The sequence below is a fragment of the Triturus cristatus genome, chromosome 7, assembly GCF_964204655.1.
Source record: "Triturus cristatus chromosome 7, aTriCri1.1, whole genome shotgun sequence".
In the NCBI taxonomy this organism is placed as follows: domain Eukaryota; kingdom Metazoa; phylum Chordata; class Amphibia; order Caudata; family Salamandridae; genus Triturus; species Triturus cristatus.
The window spans coordinates 1,197,441,056-1,197,455,810 of NC_140590.1; the positions used below are offsets into that span (position 1 = coordinate 1,197,441,056).

Consider the following 14,755-nt stretch of genomic DNA (forward strand, 5'->3'; position numbering starts at 1 on the left):
GTCGACTGGAAATTGAGAGTAGTTGGGGAAGATATTGATGTTGTAAAGAATAAATGACAGGATGATTGCCAGGTGAGGTTAGTGGTCTCAGTGAGAGCTCCAGGACAAGAGGGATGGATCTGAGGATGGATGGATGAGTGGGTGGAGGTGGGCTTCGCTTCTGATAGCTGTTGATAATCAAAGTCCGCTCTGGGCTGCTGTCGGCCCCCGAGGATACAGAACGCAATATGACCTGATCATGAGGTTAATTTGGGCCTGCGAACACTGGCCGCTCGGCTGTTCCAACGACTGTTGGGTATTGTACCATTCTCCTTGAGCTTGTCTATTGCTGGAAGCTAGGATTCAGTTCAAGATTGCTTGCTTGACGCACAAGGCTCTCCATTATACCACCCCCATTTACTTGGCAAAATAACCTCGAACTTTCTGTTCTGAATCGGGCCCTAAGAAGTTCTAACACACTCTTGCTAAAATCTCAACTTGAAAAAGAAAAGCACCTTCAACCACTCCTTGTCCGGTCTTGCCCTGAGAATTTGGAATGCTCTTCCTCCCCAAATGAGATCGAGCCCTTCATCCTCCTCATTCATAAAACAAGTCAAAGGTTTATTACTGAATAACCAGTTGCAACAGTACATCTGAAGACACATATATAACTTTTGTTTTTCATTGACGACATGGGTTTCTCATGCACTGTTACTTTTCAAATACCTCTGGGAGGACTCTGCCCACACCCCTCCTGCCTCTGGGCACTGCTGGGAGAACTCTGCACACACCCCTCCTGTCTCTGGGCACTGCTGGGAGGACTCTGCCCCACCCCTCCTGACTCTGGGCACTGCTGGGAGTGTTAGGCACCCACCCCTCCTGCCTCTGGGCACTGCTGGGAGGACTCGGCACACACCCCTCCTGACTCTGGGCACTGCTGGGAGTGATAGGCACCCACCCCTCCTGCCTCTGGGCACTGCTGGGAGGACTCTGCACACACCCCTCCTGCCTCTGGGCACTGCTGGGAGGACTCTGCACACACCCCTCCTGTCTCTGGGCACTGCTGGGAGGACTCTGCACACACCCCTCCTGCCTCTGGGCACTGCTGGGAGTGATAGGCACCCACCCCTCCTGTCTCTGGGCACTGCTGGGAGGACTCTGCACACACCCCTCCTGACTCTGGGCACTGCTGGGAGTGATAGGCACCCACCCCTCCTGTCTCTGGGCACTGCCGGGAGTGATAGGCACCCACCCCTCCTGTCTCTGGGCACTGCTGGGAGTGATAGGCACCCACCCCTCCTGTCTCTGGGCACTGCTGGGAGGACTCTGCACACACCCCTCCTGACTCTAGGCACTGCTGGGAGTGATAGGCACCCACCCCTCCTGTCTCTGGGCACTGCTGGGAGTGATAGGCACCCACCCCTCCTGTCTCTGGGCACTGCTGGGAGTGATAGGCACCCACCCCTCCTGTCTCTGGGCACTGCTGGGAGTGATAGGCACCCACCCCTCCTGTCTCTGGGCACTGCTGGGAGGACTCTGTACACACCCCTCCTCACTCTGGGCACTGCTGGGAGTGATAGGCACCCACCCCTCCTGTCTCTGGGCACTGCTAGGAGACATCAGGCATTCCCCCCCCCCCGGGACCCCCCCTACAGTACATAGCATGTGTGTCACACCTGGACACAATGGCAGAAGTCACAGTCACAAAAAAGGGACACAGTCTGTGCTAGTAGCCTCTGCACTCACCTGATACCCTGTTCGCCCATACAGCAGGGGGTACTGTGGGAGGATCACATCCAGCAATGCCAGGTTCTCCTCCAGGGTGAATGGCTGTGACCTCTCCACAGACCTTGACATGGTTCCAGGGAATCAGGAGCAGCAGCAGTGTGGTAGAATCGAAATATGTGCAGGCAAGTGATCCCTCATGGGACCTAGCTGCCTTATATCTGCCTTGCTGGCCTGTTTCATGCACAGGAGTACAGAGTGATTGGTCACTCACATTTGCATCCTATGTTTCCTCCAATCCCTTCAAACCTAGCACAGTAAGTGGGTTCTTATTGTGTTTTTTTCTTCAGCATGATGTCAACCCCACAAACACATTGCAACAAAGTAGATTCATTCCAACTGACTTCTGCTGTGCACCTTCCAGAACAAATTCAAACTTAAAACTTGGTCTCCATGACAACCAGCATGCATGTAGGCCTTAATACTTGTCCCTCATGTGTCCCCTATGTAAAAATGAGCTTCACACACAGGTACGGTGCGTTCCAGGGCCCTAGGGCACCCCAAATGCATAGCAACGGCCCGTACAGGCGTGTGTACGGGCCGTACCACTATGAGTACGCATACTCAAGAACACCCATAGGTGTACGGCCCGTACACGCGTGCGTACGTTCACTATCACTATGGGTGTCCTCGCGTATGCGTACTCGTAGTGGTACGGCCCGTACACACGCCTGTACGCTCACTATCACTACGTGTACGCATACGCGAGGACACCCATAGTGATAGTGAGCGTACAGGCGTGTGTACGGCCCGTACCACTACGAGTACGCATACGCGAGGACACCCATAGTGTTAGTGAACGTACCCACGCGTGTACGGCCCGTACCACTACGAGTACGCATACGCGAGGACACCCATAGTGATAGTGAGCGTACAGGCGTGTGTACGGCCCGTACCACTACGAGTACGCATACGCGAGGACACCCATAGTGATAGTGAACGTACAGGCTTGTGTACGGGCCGTACCACTACGAGTACGCATACGCGAGGACACCCATAGTGATAGTGAACGTACAGGCGTGTGTACGGGCCATACCACTACGAGTACGCATACGCGAGGACACCCATAGTAATAGTGAACGTACGCACGCGTGTACGGGCCGTACCACTACGAGTACGCATACGCGAGGACACCCATAGTGATAGTGAACGTACGCACGCGTGTACGGGCCGTACCACTACGAATACGCATACGTGAGGACACCCATAGTGATAGTGAACGTACGCACGCGTGTACGGGCCGTACCACTACGAGTACGCATACGCGAGGACACCCATAGTGATAGTGAACGTACGCACGCGTGTACGGGCCGTACCACTATGGGTGTTCTTGCGTATGCGTACTTACTGACCGTACACATGCCTGTACGCTCACCATCAGTATGGGTACACATACGGCAGCACTCCCATAGTGATATGGGAACGTACACAGGCCCTCATAGCAGCAGTAATGGTTTTCACACATCACAGTGGTGACAGGCAGCACACAGGAAGGAATAGGGCTGACATACTTGTCCATGGATGGACATCAAGGCATTGTCTGGGCAGTACTACATGTGTGGGGCACAGGTGTGACAGGCTGTGATGTGGCACATTACTCCTGAGTCGAGAAGGCACCAGATGTATGATGAGATGTGTACACATGTAATGAGTGACGGTGCAATGTGTGCCAGGCATGCCCTTGACTCCTTTGACATGTGTGCATGTCCTACTGCACACTTGTGATGAGCGTCACTGGCATGGCACGGACACCAACACACGGAAGTGTCCCCTGATGCCCGGTACACGGGTTACCACACCTGACATGTCACTACCCACGGTGCACGATGTGACTATGTCATGTATGTGTGGGGGGTTCCCATTAGGTTGATGTTGGAGCTCCCTCAAAAGATGCAGCTGTTGCAGCAACCAACATGTGTCTGTGTGTAGATTGACATTGCACACTGTTCCGCACACCATGCCACATGTGGTATCGGATGTGAGGTGCGTATGTATGCATGGGACACGGAGTAGCGTAACAAGGACATGTCTGCTTCCTCTCTATGAATGTGTGGTGAGTCATGACATGTACACCTTCATGGCAAGGTGTGTGGGCTGTCCTAGTGTAATGTCATGTGACCTGTGGCTCTAGTGTTCCGCTCGCAGTCTCTGCAATCGACATCCTACTTCTGCTGATGTGTGGATGTATGTCACTCCTGTCTTGCGTCTGGCTGTTCACTTGCACTGGGACACAGCTAATCCCATGCCATGGCATGTGGAGGTTCACAATCTCCGTGTGTAGCTGGGTCTTGGTAGGAGTGTCACCTGGCAGCCATACATGTCCAGGGCATGTGGCACATACCTGACTCCGTATGTAGCATATGTGTATAGACAGATTAACATGTGCTCAGTACAAATTAATTGTTGTTGTGGTGCACTCACTCTTCCTTGTCACTTCCAAATTACTGCAGAGCGCCGCCTCTTCCCCGAGCAATTCCGGACTTGGCTGCCATGCGGGAGAATGACTGTATCCGGTGCTACCGCTTCCCCCAACGGTTGATTCTGGATTTGACGGGGAGACTGGCACCACACCTGCAACCGCTGCACAGGTATCCTACGGCACTGACACCCAAGCTGAAGGTAATGGCAGCCCTACATTTTCTAGCCACGGGTACCTTTCAAAATTCCATAGCTCACGTTGGTGGCATGTCCCAGAGCATGTTCTGCCGTGTGCTGCATGATTTCGTAGAGGCCATGTTGATTCACCTGGATGACTTCATCCATTTTCCTACCCCTGAAATGTTGACTGGGGTCAAGCATGGATTCTATGCCCTGGTAGGGATGCCCCATGTCATTGGGTCCATAGATGGGACACATGTGGCTTTGGTACCACCACAGGCACAGGAGGTAGCGTACCGGAATCGCAAGCACTACCACTCCATCAATGCCCTTGTGGTGTGTCTGTCCAACATGGTGATTTCACATGTCTGTGCTCGTTTTCCAGGATCAGCACACGATGCCTACATCATGAGGCGTAGCAGGGTGCCTGAAATGATGACGCAGCTGCGCAACGAACGAGCATGTGTTGTTGGTGGGTACAGTCTGTCTGTCCTGTATTTTGCGTAGACTTCCAGCACGACCGCTTCTCCTGTCCTGCTTATGTCCATGTGTTTTCCATGTAGGGGACGCTGGCTATCCCAACATGCCATGGCTGATCACACCTCTCCGCAACCCCATCACGCCGGCCCAGCTCCGCTACAACACACCCATGGCCGGACAAGGCGAGTGATAGAGAGGACGTTTGGCCTCCTGAAGAGCCGATTCAGGTGCCTACACAAGACCGGCGGCGCCCTCCCATATGCCCCGGCGAAGGTCTGCCAAATCTTCATGGTCTGCTGCATGCTGCACAACATGGCAGTTGAGAAAGCTGTGCCACTCATCCTGGATCAAGATGACCAGGACCATCCACCCGTGGAGGACGAAGGGCTTGGCAATGGGGCTAGTGATGTGGAGGATGTGGAGCCGCAAGAGGACATCCGGACTCGGCTCATACGCGACTTCTTTGCATAGTGGTGAGTACCAGTGTCTGAGTGTGCACGCATTGGTCCCCGTGTGGCATGTGTTGCGATGTGTGTCTCCACCTGCATGTATGGCATGTGAGTCAGAGGTGTGTGTGGGTTTGTCACTGGAGTGATGGTGCCAGTGATGGTTGTATTTCCCCAGTCATAATTGTGACCTAGCATGTTGTCAACCATACATGTGTCGAGTACATGCACATGCAAGTGGCTGTGCTTTTTGTGGCTGACTTCTTGTGTGTCTCTCTTCCCCAGGTACTTGCGCATGCCGTCTGCTGCTTGCATTGTTGTGGCACTGCTATTCCTCATGGACACGTCATCGTGTGCTGACGTTACAGGCGCGGACACGTTTGGAAGTCTCCTTAGGGTAAGGGATACATCAGGGGTGTATTGGGTGTGGCAGTTGTTCACGATGTATGCACACTGCCCCTGTCGATGTTTGGTTCCTCTGCAGACATGTTGCATGACCATGGTACACATTACATGCAGCTGGGTACACCTGAATAGATGGTCAGACTTGTTGACAGTCATCTGTGATGGGATAGTGGATTGTGATGATGGCATCAATGTGTGTAACACTGCCCTCGGACACATACGGTTTGCATTGGCTTGACATGCTGTGGGACTTCCACATCAGCGGATCAATGGTGTATGGCAGGCTCTCCGTGAGCAGCTGGGGGTGTTTAGCTGTTAGCCGACACTTGTGTGCCAGTTCCATGGCTATCATGCATTTGTGCTGCAGAAGGGGGGTGTCAGTGTTGGACCCACATGTTACTCCACATGACCTGTGTATGTGTACTCCGAGTTGCCTCTGCAATCCCGAATACATGACTAATAAAGGTGTCCCTATGCCTCCAAGGTGCCTCTTCTCAGTCAATGCTGGTGTGTTGCCACGGTGCCTCCGGCATGTCTGGCTTGGTTTTCCCTGATAGTGGCTATGTGTCTATGTGTAGAGTAGCAAGATGCAAGCTGTGTGTGTGGGATTAGACTGTGTATTGTGCATGATGTCCATGACTGTGTGGGTATTGTGACATGTGCCATCCCCATGCATCCAACGTTGGCCAGGCCCCCATTGTCTGCATCCACCGGACTCAAGCTTGCAGGACATGGTTCTGCCACCTGTCTATACATACCTGGGTGCCCCCCAGGACACTCTACATGATCCCTGACCTCTGCGCATGACTGTTGCTGTACTCAATATGTCTGTCGGCACGGTTGTGCGGCCACCCCCTCAGCTGGTTGGGCCCATCACGGGTGTGTATGGTGCTCCATGTCTGTCTTGCCTAATACACTGTGACCCGTGTGTCCTGTGCCAGACTCAGGCCCCAGGGTATGGATGGTTGAAGTCCTATGAGAACTCCCACCAGGGTCTGTTACCCAGAATCCCTTGCAAACCTAAAAAATTGGCAAAAAAAACACATTTTCCCCACAATTCTGTCGTGGAAAGTTCCGGAATCTGCGTGGATCCACAAATTTCCACCCACCCCGCGTTCCCCAAAGTCTTACGAGAAAAACGGTACCTCACTTGTGTGGATCGGCCTACTGCCCGCGACAGGAAACGGCGCAAAACGCAACCTGGTCACACCTCAATTTCGCAGTGAAAAATGACCCTTTTTTGGAAAAATGACTAGGTGTAGTTTTTGAACCCTAGCTCTGCGGGCACCTGGGGAAACCTAGCAAACCTATACATTTTTGAAAACTAGACACCCAGGGGAATCCAGGATGGGGTGACTTGACTGCCTCCCACCAGGGTCTGTTACCCAGAATCCCTTGCAAACCTAAAAAATTGGCAAAAAAAACACATTTTCCCCACATTCTTGTCGTGGAAAGTTCCGGAATCTGCGTGGATCCACAAATTTCCACCCACCCCGCGTTCCCCAAAGTCTTACGAGAAAAACGGTACCTCACTTGTGTGGGTCGGCCTAGTGCCCGCGACAGGAAACGGCGCAAAACGCAACGTGGTCACACCTCAATTTCGCAGTGAAAAATGACCCTTTTTTGGCAGAATGACTAGCTGTAGTTTTTGAACCCTAGCTCTGCGGGCACCTGGGGAAACCTAGCAAACCTATACATTTTTGAAAACTAGACACCCAGGGGAATCCAGGATGGGGTGACTTGACTGCCTCCCACCAGGGTCTGTTACCCAGAATCCCTTGCAAACCTAAAAAATTGGCAAAAAAAACACATTTTCCCCACATTTCTGTCGTGGAAAGTTCCGGAATCTGCGTGGATCCACAAATTTCCACCCACCCCGCGTTCCCCAAAGTCTTACGAGAAAAACAGTACCTCACTTGTGTGGGTCGGCCTAGTGCCCGCGACAGGAAACGGCGCAAAACGCAACCTGGTCACACCTCAATTTCGCAGTGAAAAATGACCCTTTTTTTGGGAAAAATGACTAGCTGTAGTTTTTGAACCCTAGCTCTGCGGGCACCTGGGGAAACCTAGCAAACCTATACATTTTTGAAAAGTAGACACCCAGGGGAATCCAGGATGGGGTGACTTGACTGCCTCCCACCAGGGTCTGTTACCCAGAATCCCTTGCAAACCTAAAAAATTGGCAAAAAAAAACACATTTTCCCCACATTTCTGTCGTGGAAAGTTCCGGAATCTGCGTGGATGTTCAAATTTCCACCCACCCCGCGTTCCCCAAAGTCTTACGAGAAAAACGGTACCTCACTTGTGTGGGTCGGCCTAGTGCCCGCGACAGGAAACGGCGCAAAACGCAACCTGGTCACACCTCAATTTCGCAGTGAAAAATGACCCTTTTTTGGAAAAATGACTAGCTGTAGTTTTTGAACCCTAGCTCTGTGGGCACCTGGGGAAACCTCGCAAACCTATACATTTTTGAAAACTAGACACCCAGGGGAATCCAGGATGGGGTGACTCGGCTGCCTCCCACCAGGGTCTGTTACCCAGAATCCCTTGCAAACCTAAAAAATTGGCAAAAAAAACACATTTTCCCCACATTTCTGTCGTGGAAAGTTCCGGAATCTGCGTGGTTCCACAAATTTCCACCCACCCCGCGTTCCCCAAAGTCTTACGAGAAAAACGGTACCTCACTTGTGTGGATCGGCCTAGTGCCCGCGACAGGAAACGGCGCAAAACGCAACCAGGTCACACCTCAATTTCGCAGTGAAAAATGACCCTTTTTTGGAAAAATGACTAGCTGTAGTTTTTGAACCCTAGCTCTGCGGGCACCTGGGGAAACCTAGCAAACCTATACATTTTTGAAAACTAGACACCCAGGGGAATCCAGGATGGGGTGACTTGAATGGCTCCCACCAGGGTCTGTTACCCAGAATCCCTTGCAAACCTAAAAGATTGTGAAAAAAACCACATTTTCCACACATTTCTGTAGTGGAAAGTTCCGGATTCTGCGTGAATCCACAAATTTCCACCCACCCCGCGTTCCCCAAAGTCTTTCGAGAAAAACGGTACCTCACTTGTGTGGGTCGGCCTAGTGCCCTCGACAGGAAACGGCGCAAAACATAGTGAGGTGACATCAAAATTGCCTATCTCAAAACCACCTGGTTTTGCAAGGGGGGTCTCTTGGCTTTTTGGCCCGGGGCACGGCGGCCATCTAGGGAAACCTACCAAACCCACGCATTTCTGAAAACTAGACACCCGGCGGCTTCCAGGGAGGTATGGCTTGCGTGGATCCCCCAACGTTTCCTTACCCAGAATCCCCTGCAAACCTCAATCTTTGCTGAAAAAATCACTTTTTTCACACATTTTGGGGTGGGAAAGTAGTGGCATCACCGGGCTCACACAAATTTACCACCACCCAGCGTTCCCCCAGGTCTCCCGGTAAAAATGGTGCCTCACTTGTGTGGGAGGCCCAAGTACCCGCCGCAGGCAAGGGCCCAAAACGCAGTGAGGCGACATCAAAATGGCCTGTCGCAAAACCACCTGGTTTTGCAAGGGGGGTCACTTGGGTTTTTGGCCCGGTGCTCGGCGGCCATCTAGGGAAACCTACCAAACCCACGCATTTCTGAAAACTAGACACCCGGCGGCTTCCAGGGAGGTATGGCTTGCGTGGATCCCCCAACGTTTCCTTACCCAGAATCCCCTGCAAACCTCAATTTTTGCTGAAAAAATCACTTTTTTCACACATTTTGGGGTGGGAAAGTAGTGGCATCACCGGGCTCACACAAATTTACCACCACCCAGCGTTCCCCCAGGTCTCCCGGTAAAAATGGTGCCTCACTTGTGTGGGAGGCCCAAGTACCCGCCGCAGGCAAGGGCCCAAAACGCAGTGAGGCGACATCAAAATGGCCTGTCGCAAAACCACCTGGTTTTGCAAGGGGGGTCACTTGGGTTTTTGGCCCGGTGCTCGGCGGCCATCTAGGGAAACCTACCAAACCCACACATTTCTGAAAACTAGACACCCGGCGGCTTCCAGGGAGGTATGGCTTGCGTGGATCCCCCAACGTTTCCTTACCCAGAATCCCCTGCAAACCTCAATTTTTGCTGAAAAAATCACTTTTTTCACACATTTTGGGGTGGGAAAGTAGTGGCATCACCGGGCTCACACAAATTTACCACCACCCAGCGTTCCCCCAGGTCTCCCGGTAAAAATGGTGCCTCACTTGTGTGGGAGGCCCAAGTACCCGCCGCAGGCAAGGGCCCAAAACGTAGTGATGCAACATTTGGGATAGGCAATGTTGATGTCGCATCACTACGTTTTGTGCCCTTGCCTGCGGCGGGTACTTGGGCCTCCCACACAAGTGAGGCACCATTTTTACCGGGAGACCTGGGGGAACGCTGGGTGGTGGTAAATTTGTGTGAGCCCGGTGATGCCACTACTTTCCCACCCCAAAATGTGTGAAAAAAGTGATTTTGTCAGCAAAAATTGAGGTTTGCAGGGGATTCTGGGTAAGGAAACGTTGGGGGATCCACGCAAGCCATACCTCCCTGGAAGCCGCCGGGTGTCTAGTTTTCAGAAATGCATGGGTTTGGTAGGTTTCCCTAGATGGCCGCCGAGCACCGGGCCAAAAACCCAAGTGACCCCCCTTGCAAAACCAGGTGGTTTTGCGACAGGCCATTTTGATGTCGCCTCACTGCGTTTTGGGCCCTTGCCTGCGGCAGGTACTTGGGCCTCCCACACAAGTGAGGCACCATTTTTACCGGGAGACCTGGGGGAACGCTGGGTGGTGGTAAATTTGTGTGAGCCCGGTGATGCCACTACTTTCCCACCCCAAAATGTGTGAAAAAAGTGATTTTTTCAGCAAAAATTGAGGTTTGCAGGGGATTCTGGGTAAGGAAACGTTGGGGGATCCACGCAAGCCATACCTCCCTAGAAGCCGCCGGGTGTCCAGTTTTCAGAAATGCGTGGGTTTGGTAGGTTTCCCTAGATGGCCGCCGAGCACCGGGCCAAAAACCCAAGTGACCCCCCTTGCAAAACCAGGTGGTTTTGCGACAGGCCATTTTGATGTCGCCTCACTGCGTTTTGGGCCCTTGCCTGCGGCGGGTACTTGGGCCTCCCACACAAGTGAGGCACCATTTTTACCGGGAGACCTGGGGGAACGCTGGGTGGTGGTAAATTTGTGTGAGCCCGGTGATGCCACTACTTTCCCACCCCAAAATGTGTGAAAAAAGTGATTTTTTCAGCAAAAATTTAGGTTTGCAGGGGATTCTGGGTAAGGAAACGTTGGGGGATCCACGCAAGCCATACCTCCCTAGAAGCCGCCGGGTGTCTAGTTTTCAGAAATGGTGGGTTTGGTAGGTTTCCCTAGATGGCCGCCGAGCACGGGCCAAAAAGACAGTTGACCCCCTTGCAAAACAAGAACGTTTCGACATTGTTTCTACAACGTGAGAATTTTGGAACAATATTGCATGGACAATGTGATCGATATTTTGAGGTTTGCAGGACATTGAGGATAAAAAACCTTTTTGAAATTCACAAGAGAGACATCACCATGAACTCCCATGGGTTTACCACAATATCTACAGTCGGTGGGTTATTTTTACATGGAACATACACTTTGGCAGAGAAACTAAAAACACAAAGAATCCTGCACAGCCACCTATTCCTCAAACACACACACATACTGGTTGGATTTGGCACGAGGGCGAGTGATGGTTCAGTATATTAAATTTTATTAACAAGAGATTTCACAAAAATGAAATGCACTGTCAATAATTCAATGGAGAAAAAACTGAACCAATGACTCGCAGCTCGTGAGCTGTAAAGCCACGGCAAGGCACCAACCGCTTTACAGGCCATTCACACATCTTTCATACGTGATACACACAAGACCATTCACACCACCAGGCACAAAAAAAACACATTACAAATTTCACAAAAGGGACAAGGTACACCCTGCTTCAGAAAGGCAAATATTACTGCTCAGCCATCTAATCCTCAAGCACACACACATACTGGTTGGATTTGGCACGAGAGTGAGTGATGGTTCAGAATATACAATTGTATTAGCAAGTGATTTCACAACAATGAAATGCACTGTTAATAATTGAAAGGGCGAGAAACTGAACCATTGACTCACAGCTCATGAGCTGTAAAGCCACGACAAGGCACCAACCTCTTTACAGGCCATTCATACACCTTTCATACGCGTGAGACATACAAAACCATTCATACCGCCAGCCGCGGGCCCATCACATAACAAAACTCCCACCAGCACACAGCGCCATTCAAGGGCCCATCACTTTCACACGCCCACATTCCTGACACAGCAACTACACAAGCAGATGGATTGCGTGGAGTGGCACTCAGCTAGCGGTGTGTGTAGTGACCAGCAGCAAGTCACTACTCACACAGCCAGCCGAGCGCCAGTCCACGCACACCGCCAGCCGAGCACCAGTTCACGCACACCGCCAGCTAAACACCAGTCCACGCACACCGCCAGCCAAGCACCAGTCCACGCACACCGCCAGCCAAGCACCAGTCCACGCACACCGCCAGCCAAGCACCAGTCCACGCACACCGCCAGCCAAGCACCAGTCCACGCACACCGCCAGCCAAGCACCAGTCCACGCACACCGCCAGCCAAGCACCAGTCCACGCACACCGCCGGCCAAGCACCAGTCCACACACACCGCCAGCCAAGCAACAGGCCACGCACGCCAACAGCCAAGCACCAGTCCACGCACACCGCCAGCCAAGCACCATTCCACGTACACCGCCAAAGAAGTGCTAGTCCACACACACTGCCAACACATTTAGGATTTTTTTAGACAAAAATAAAAACACAAACAAATCACAAATAGATAAAAATCTACAAACACAAAATCAGAAACTTAACACATTGCACTAAAGCCAACCTTGAAACAGAATCACATTTTCCAAAGAAAACAAACCAATCAGTTAACTTTACCACTCATGATTGCTCCCAAAACTTCTTTTGGGTATGGTACGCTCTAAAACAAGCAGGGACACACAGCCCAGGTTTAGATGGACAGTCGGAGCAGTACATACGAGTCTCCTTCCGCTTATCTCTTCGCCAACAGACTCTACATCTCCTAGTGGGAAAATCTTTTGCCGGTGTGGGAGGGATGAAATCAGGAAAGTGGCGATCTTTCAATCGAACCACATCCTCCACAACTCCAAATCTAGGAACACTTGCCTGTTCCACAACAACAAGGCTAGCTATCACAGAGTGCTGAAACTGAATAAATGTCAACTTTGACGCAGGAGAACACTCCTTGAACACAATAAAAGCATTGAACATTGCTAATTCGAAGAAATGGATGGCCAACTTCTTATACCAAACATAAGCCTTACGAATAGCAGAGTAAGGTTCCAACCTCTGATCTACTCTGTCAACACCACCCATGTGCTTATTGTAGTCTAGAATGCACACAGGTTTGCGCACTTCAGCAACCTGACCCCAAACAGCCACAGGTGAAGTACTCTCATCATGGATGGTAGTCAGCATGTACACATCCCTCCTGTCCACAAATTTCACAGCTAGTAGTTCATCACTACGCAAGGAACTGCACTGCCCCCTCTGAAGTTTTTTGCAAACAAGCTCTTTCGGATAAGCTTTACGGTTAGAGCGGATTGTGCCACATGCAAAAGTGTCCACTTTATACAATTCCTTAAATAATTGCACAGCAGTTTAGAAGTTATCAAGGTACAAATGGTGGCCTCTGTTAAACAGTCTCCTAGCAAGATCCCACACAATTTTCTCTGCAACTCCAAAAGTGGACGGACATCCTGGGGGGTCAATGGCAGAATCTCTACCAGTGTACACACGAAAATTAAATACATATCCTGTCCTACTCTCAGACAACATATACAGCTTAATTCCATAGCGTGCCCTCTTGCTAGGGATGTACTGCCTAAAAACCAAACGGCCCTTGAACAAGACCAAAGACTCATCAATAGATATTTCTTTCCCTGGAGTATAGATCTCAGAAAACCGATCCACAAAGTGATCAAGAACGGGCCGAATCTTAAAAAGACGGTCACAGTCAGGGTGATCTCGTGGCAACGCCATTGAATTATCCACAAAATGCAGCATACGTAGCAAAAGTAAATACCGATTACGAGTCATAACTGCAGGAAATATGGCAGTTGCCAACAAGGGGCTAGTAGACCAATATGAAGCCAAGGTTGGCTTCCTTACCACACCCATCAATAAAGTCAAACCCAAAAACTTCTTAATCTCTTCCAGATATGTGGGAGTCCACCGGGTAGCTCTAGACTGGGGCCTAAGTTTGTCGCTGTTGATCCTCAAAAACTGTTCAGCATACAAATTCGTCTGCTCAACAATCTCACCCAAAAATACATCATCCATAAACAACTGAAAAAACTGAATAGGCAAAAAGTTTTCACAATTCACTGTACACCCTGCAACACCGCTAAAGGCAGGCAACACCGGCTGCACCATGTTTGGATCAACCCAAAGTCCAGCACTTCCAGTAGGAAGCCTAGCAGCCTCAGACTGCAATCCAGATGCCTCTTGCACCATCGGCACAGCAGTTTCCTCCTCTAAGACAGGCACTTCATCCGCACTGAGAGTTGCTTCATCCACACCAAGAGTACCTTCATCGGCACTGAGAGTACCTTCATCATCCGATGATTCCATGTTGAGTGAAAACTCACTGCCAGAATCTTCCCCTCCCTCCTCTCCCTCAGACGCACTGTCAGTCTCATAATCATGATCAGAGGAAGATTCAAGAAGCATACCGACCACCTGTTGAGCAGTCATTCTACGGCTAGCCATATTGCTTACTAATAAATGTAACTTGTCAACAACAACAAACTCTTTGTAAAATAAGTAATAAGCAAAAAGCACCTTTATCAAAAACTCAAATATACTCCAAAACAATACCACTCACTTGCCAGAGGCAGCAAAACTACTCACCACCACCAACTCTGTACAGACACAGTATGGATCAACAATATCCCACTAAAAAAGAAAGAGAAAAACAATTACACATAAGACTATGCAAAACACATCGCAAAGATT

The 14,755-nt window shown here is 50.8% G+C and overlaps 1 long non-coding RNA gene across 4 annotated transcripts in view; it reads left to right on the top strand.

Annotated features, from left to right (window-relative positions):
- Nucleotides 1–14,755, top strand: part of LOC146811592 (uncharacterized) — a 76,995-nt gene that overhangs the window by 44,903 nt on the left and 17,337 nt on the right. The window contains exon 6 of one of the 4 annotated variants that reach the window (XR_014966747.1): nt 4,215–4,383. The exons of the other annotated variants lie outside the window; for them this stretch is intronic. This is a non-coding gene — a long non-coding RNA (uncharacterized LOC146811592). The remainder of the gene's footprint in view (nt 1–4,214; nt 4,384–14,755) is intronic. 4 annotated transcript variants of the gene reach the window in all.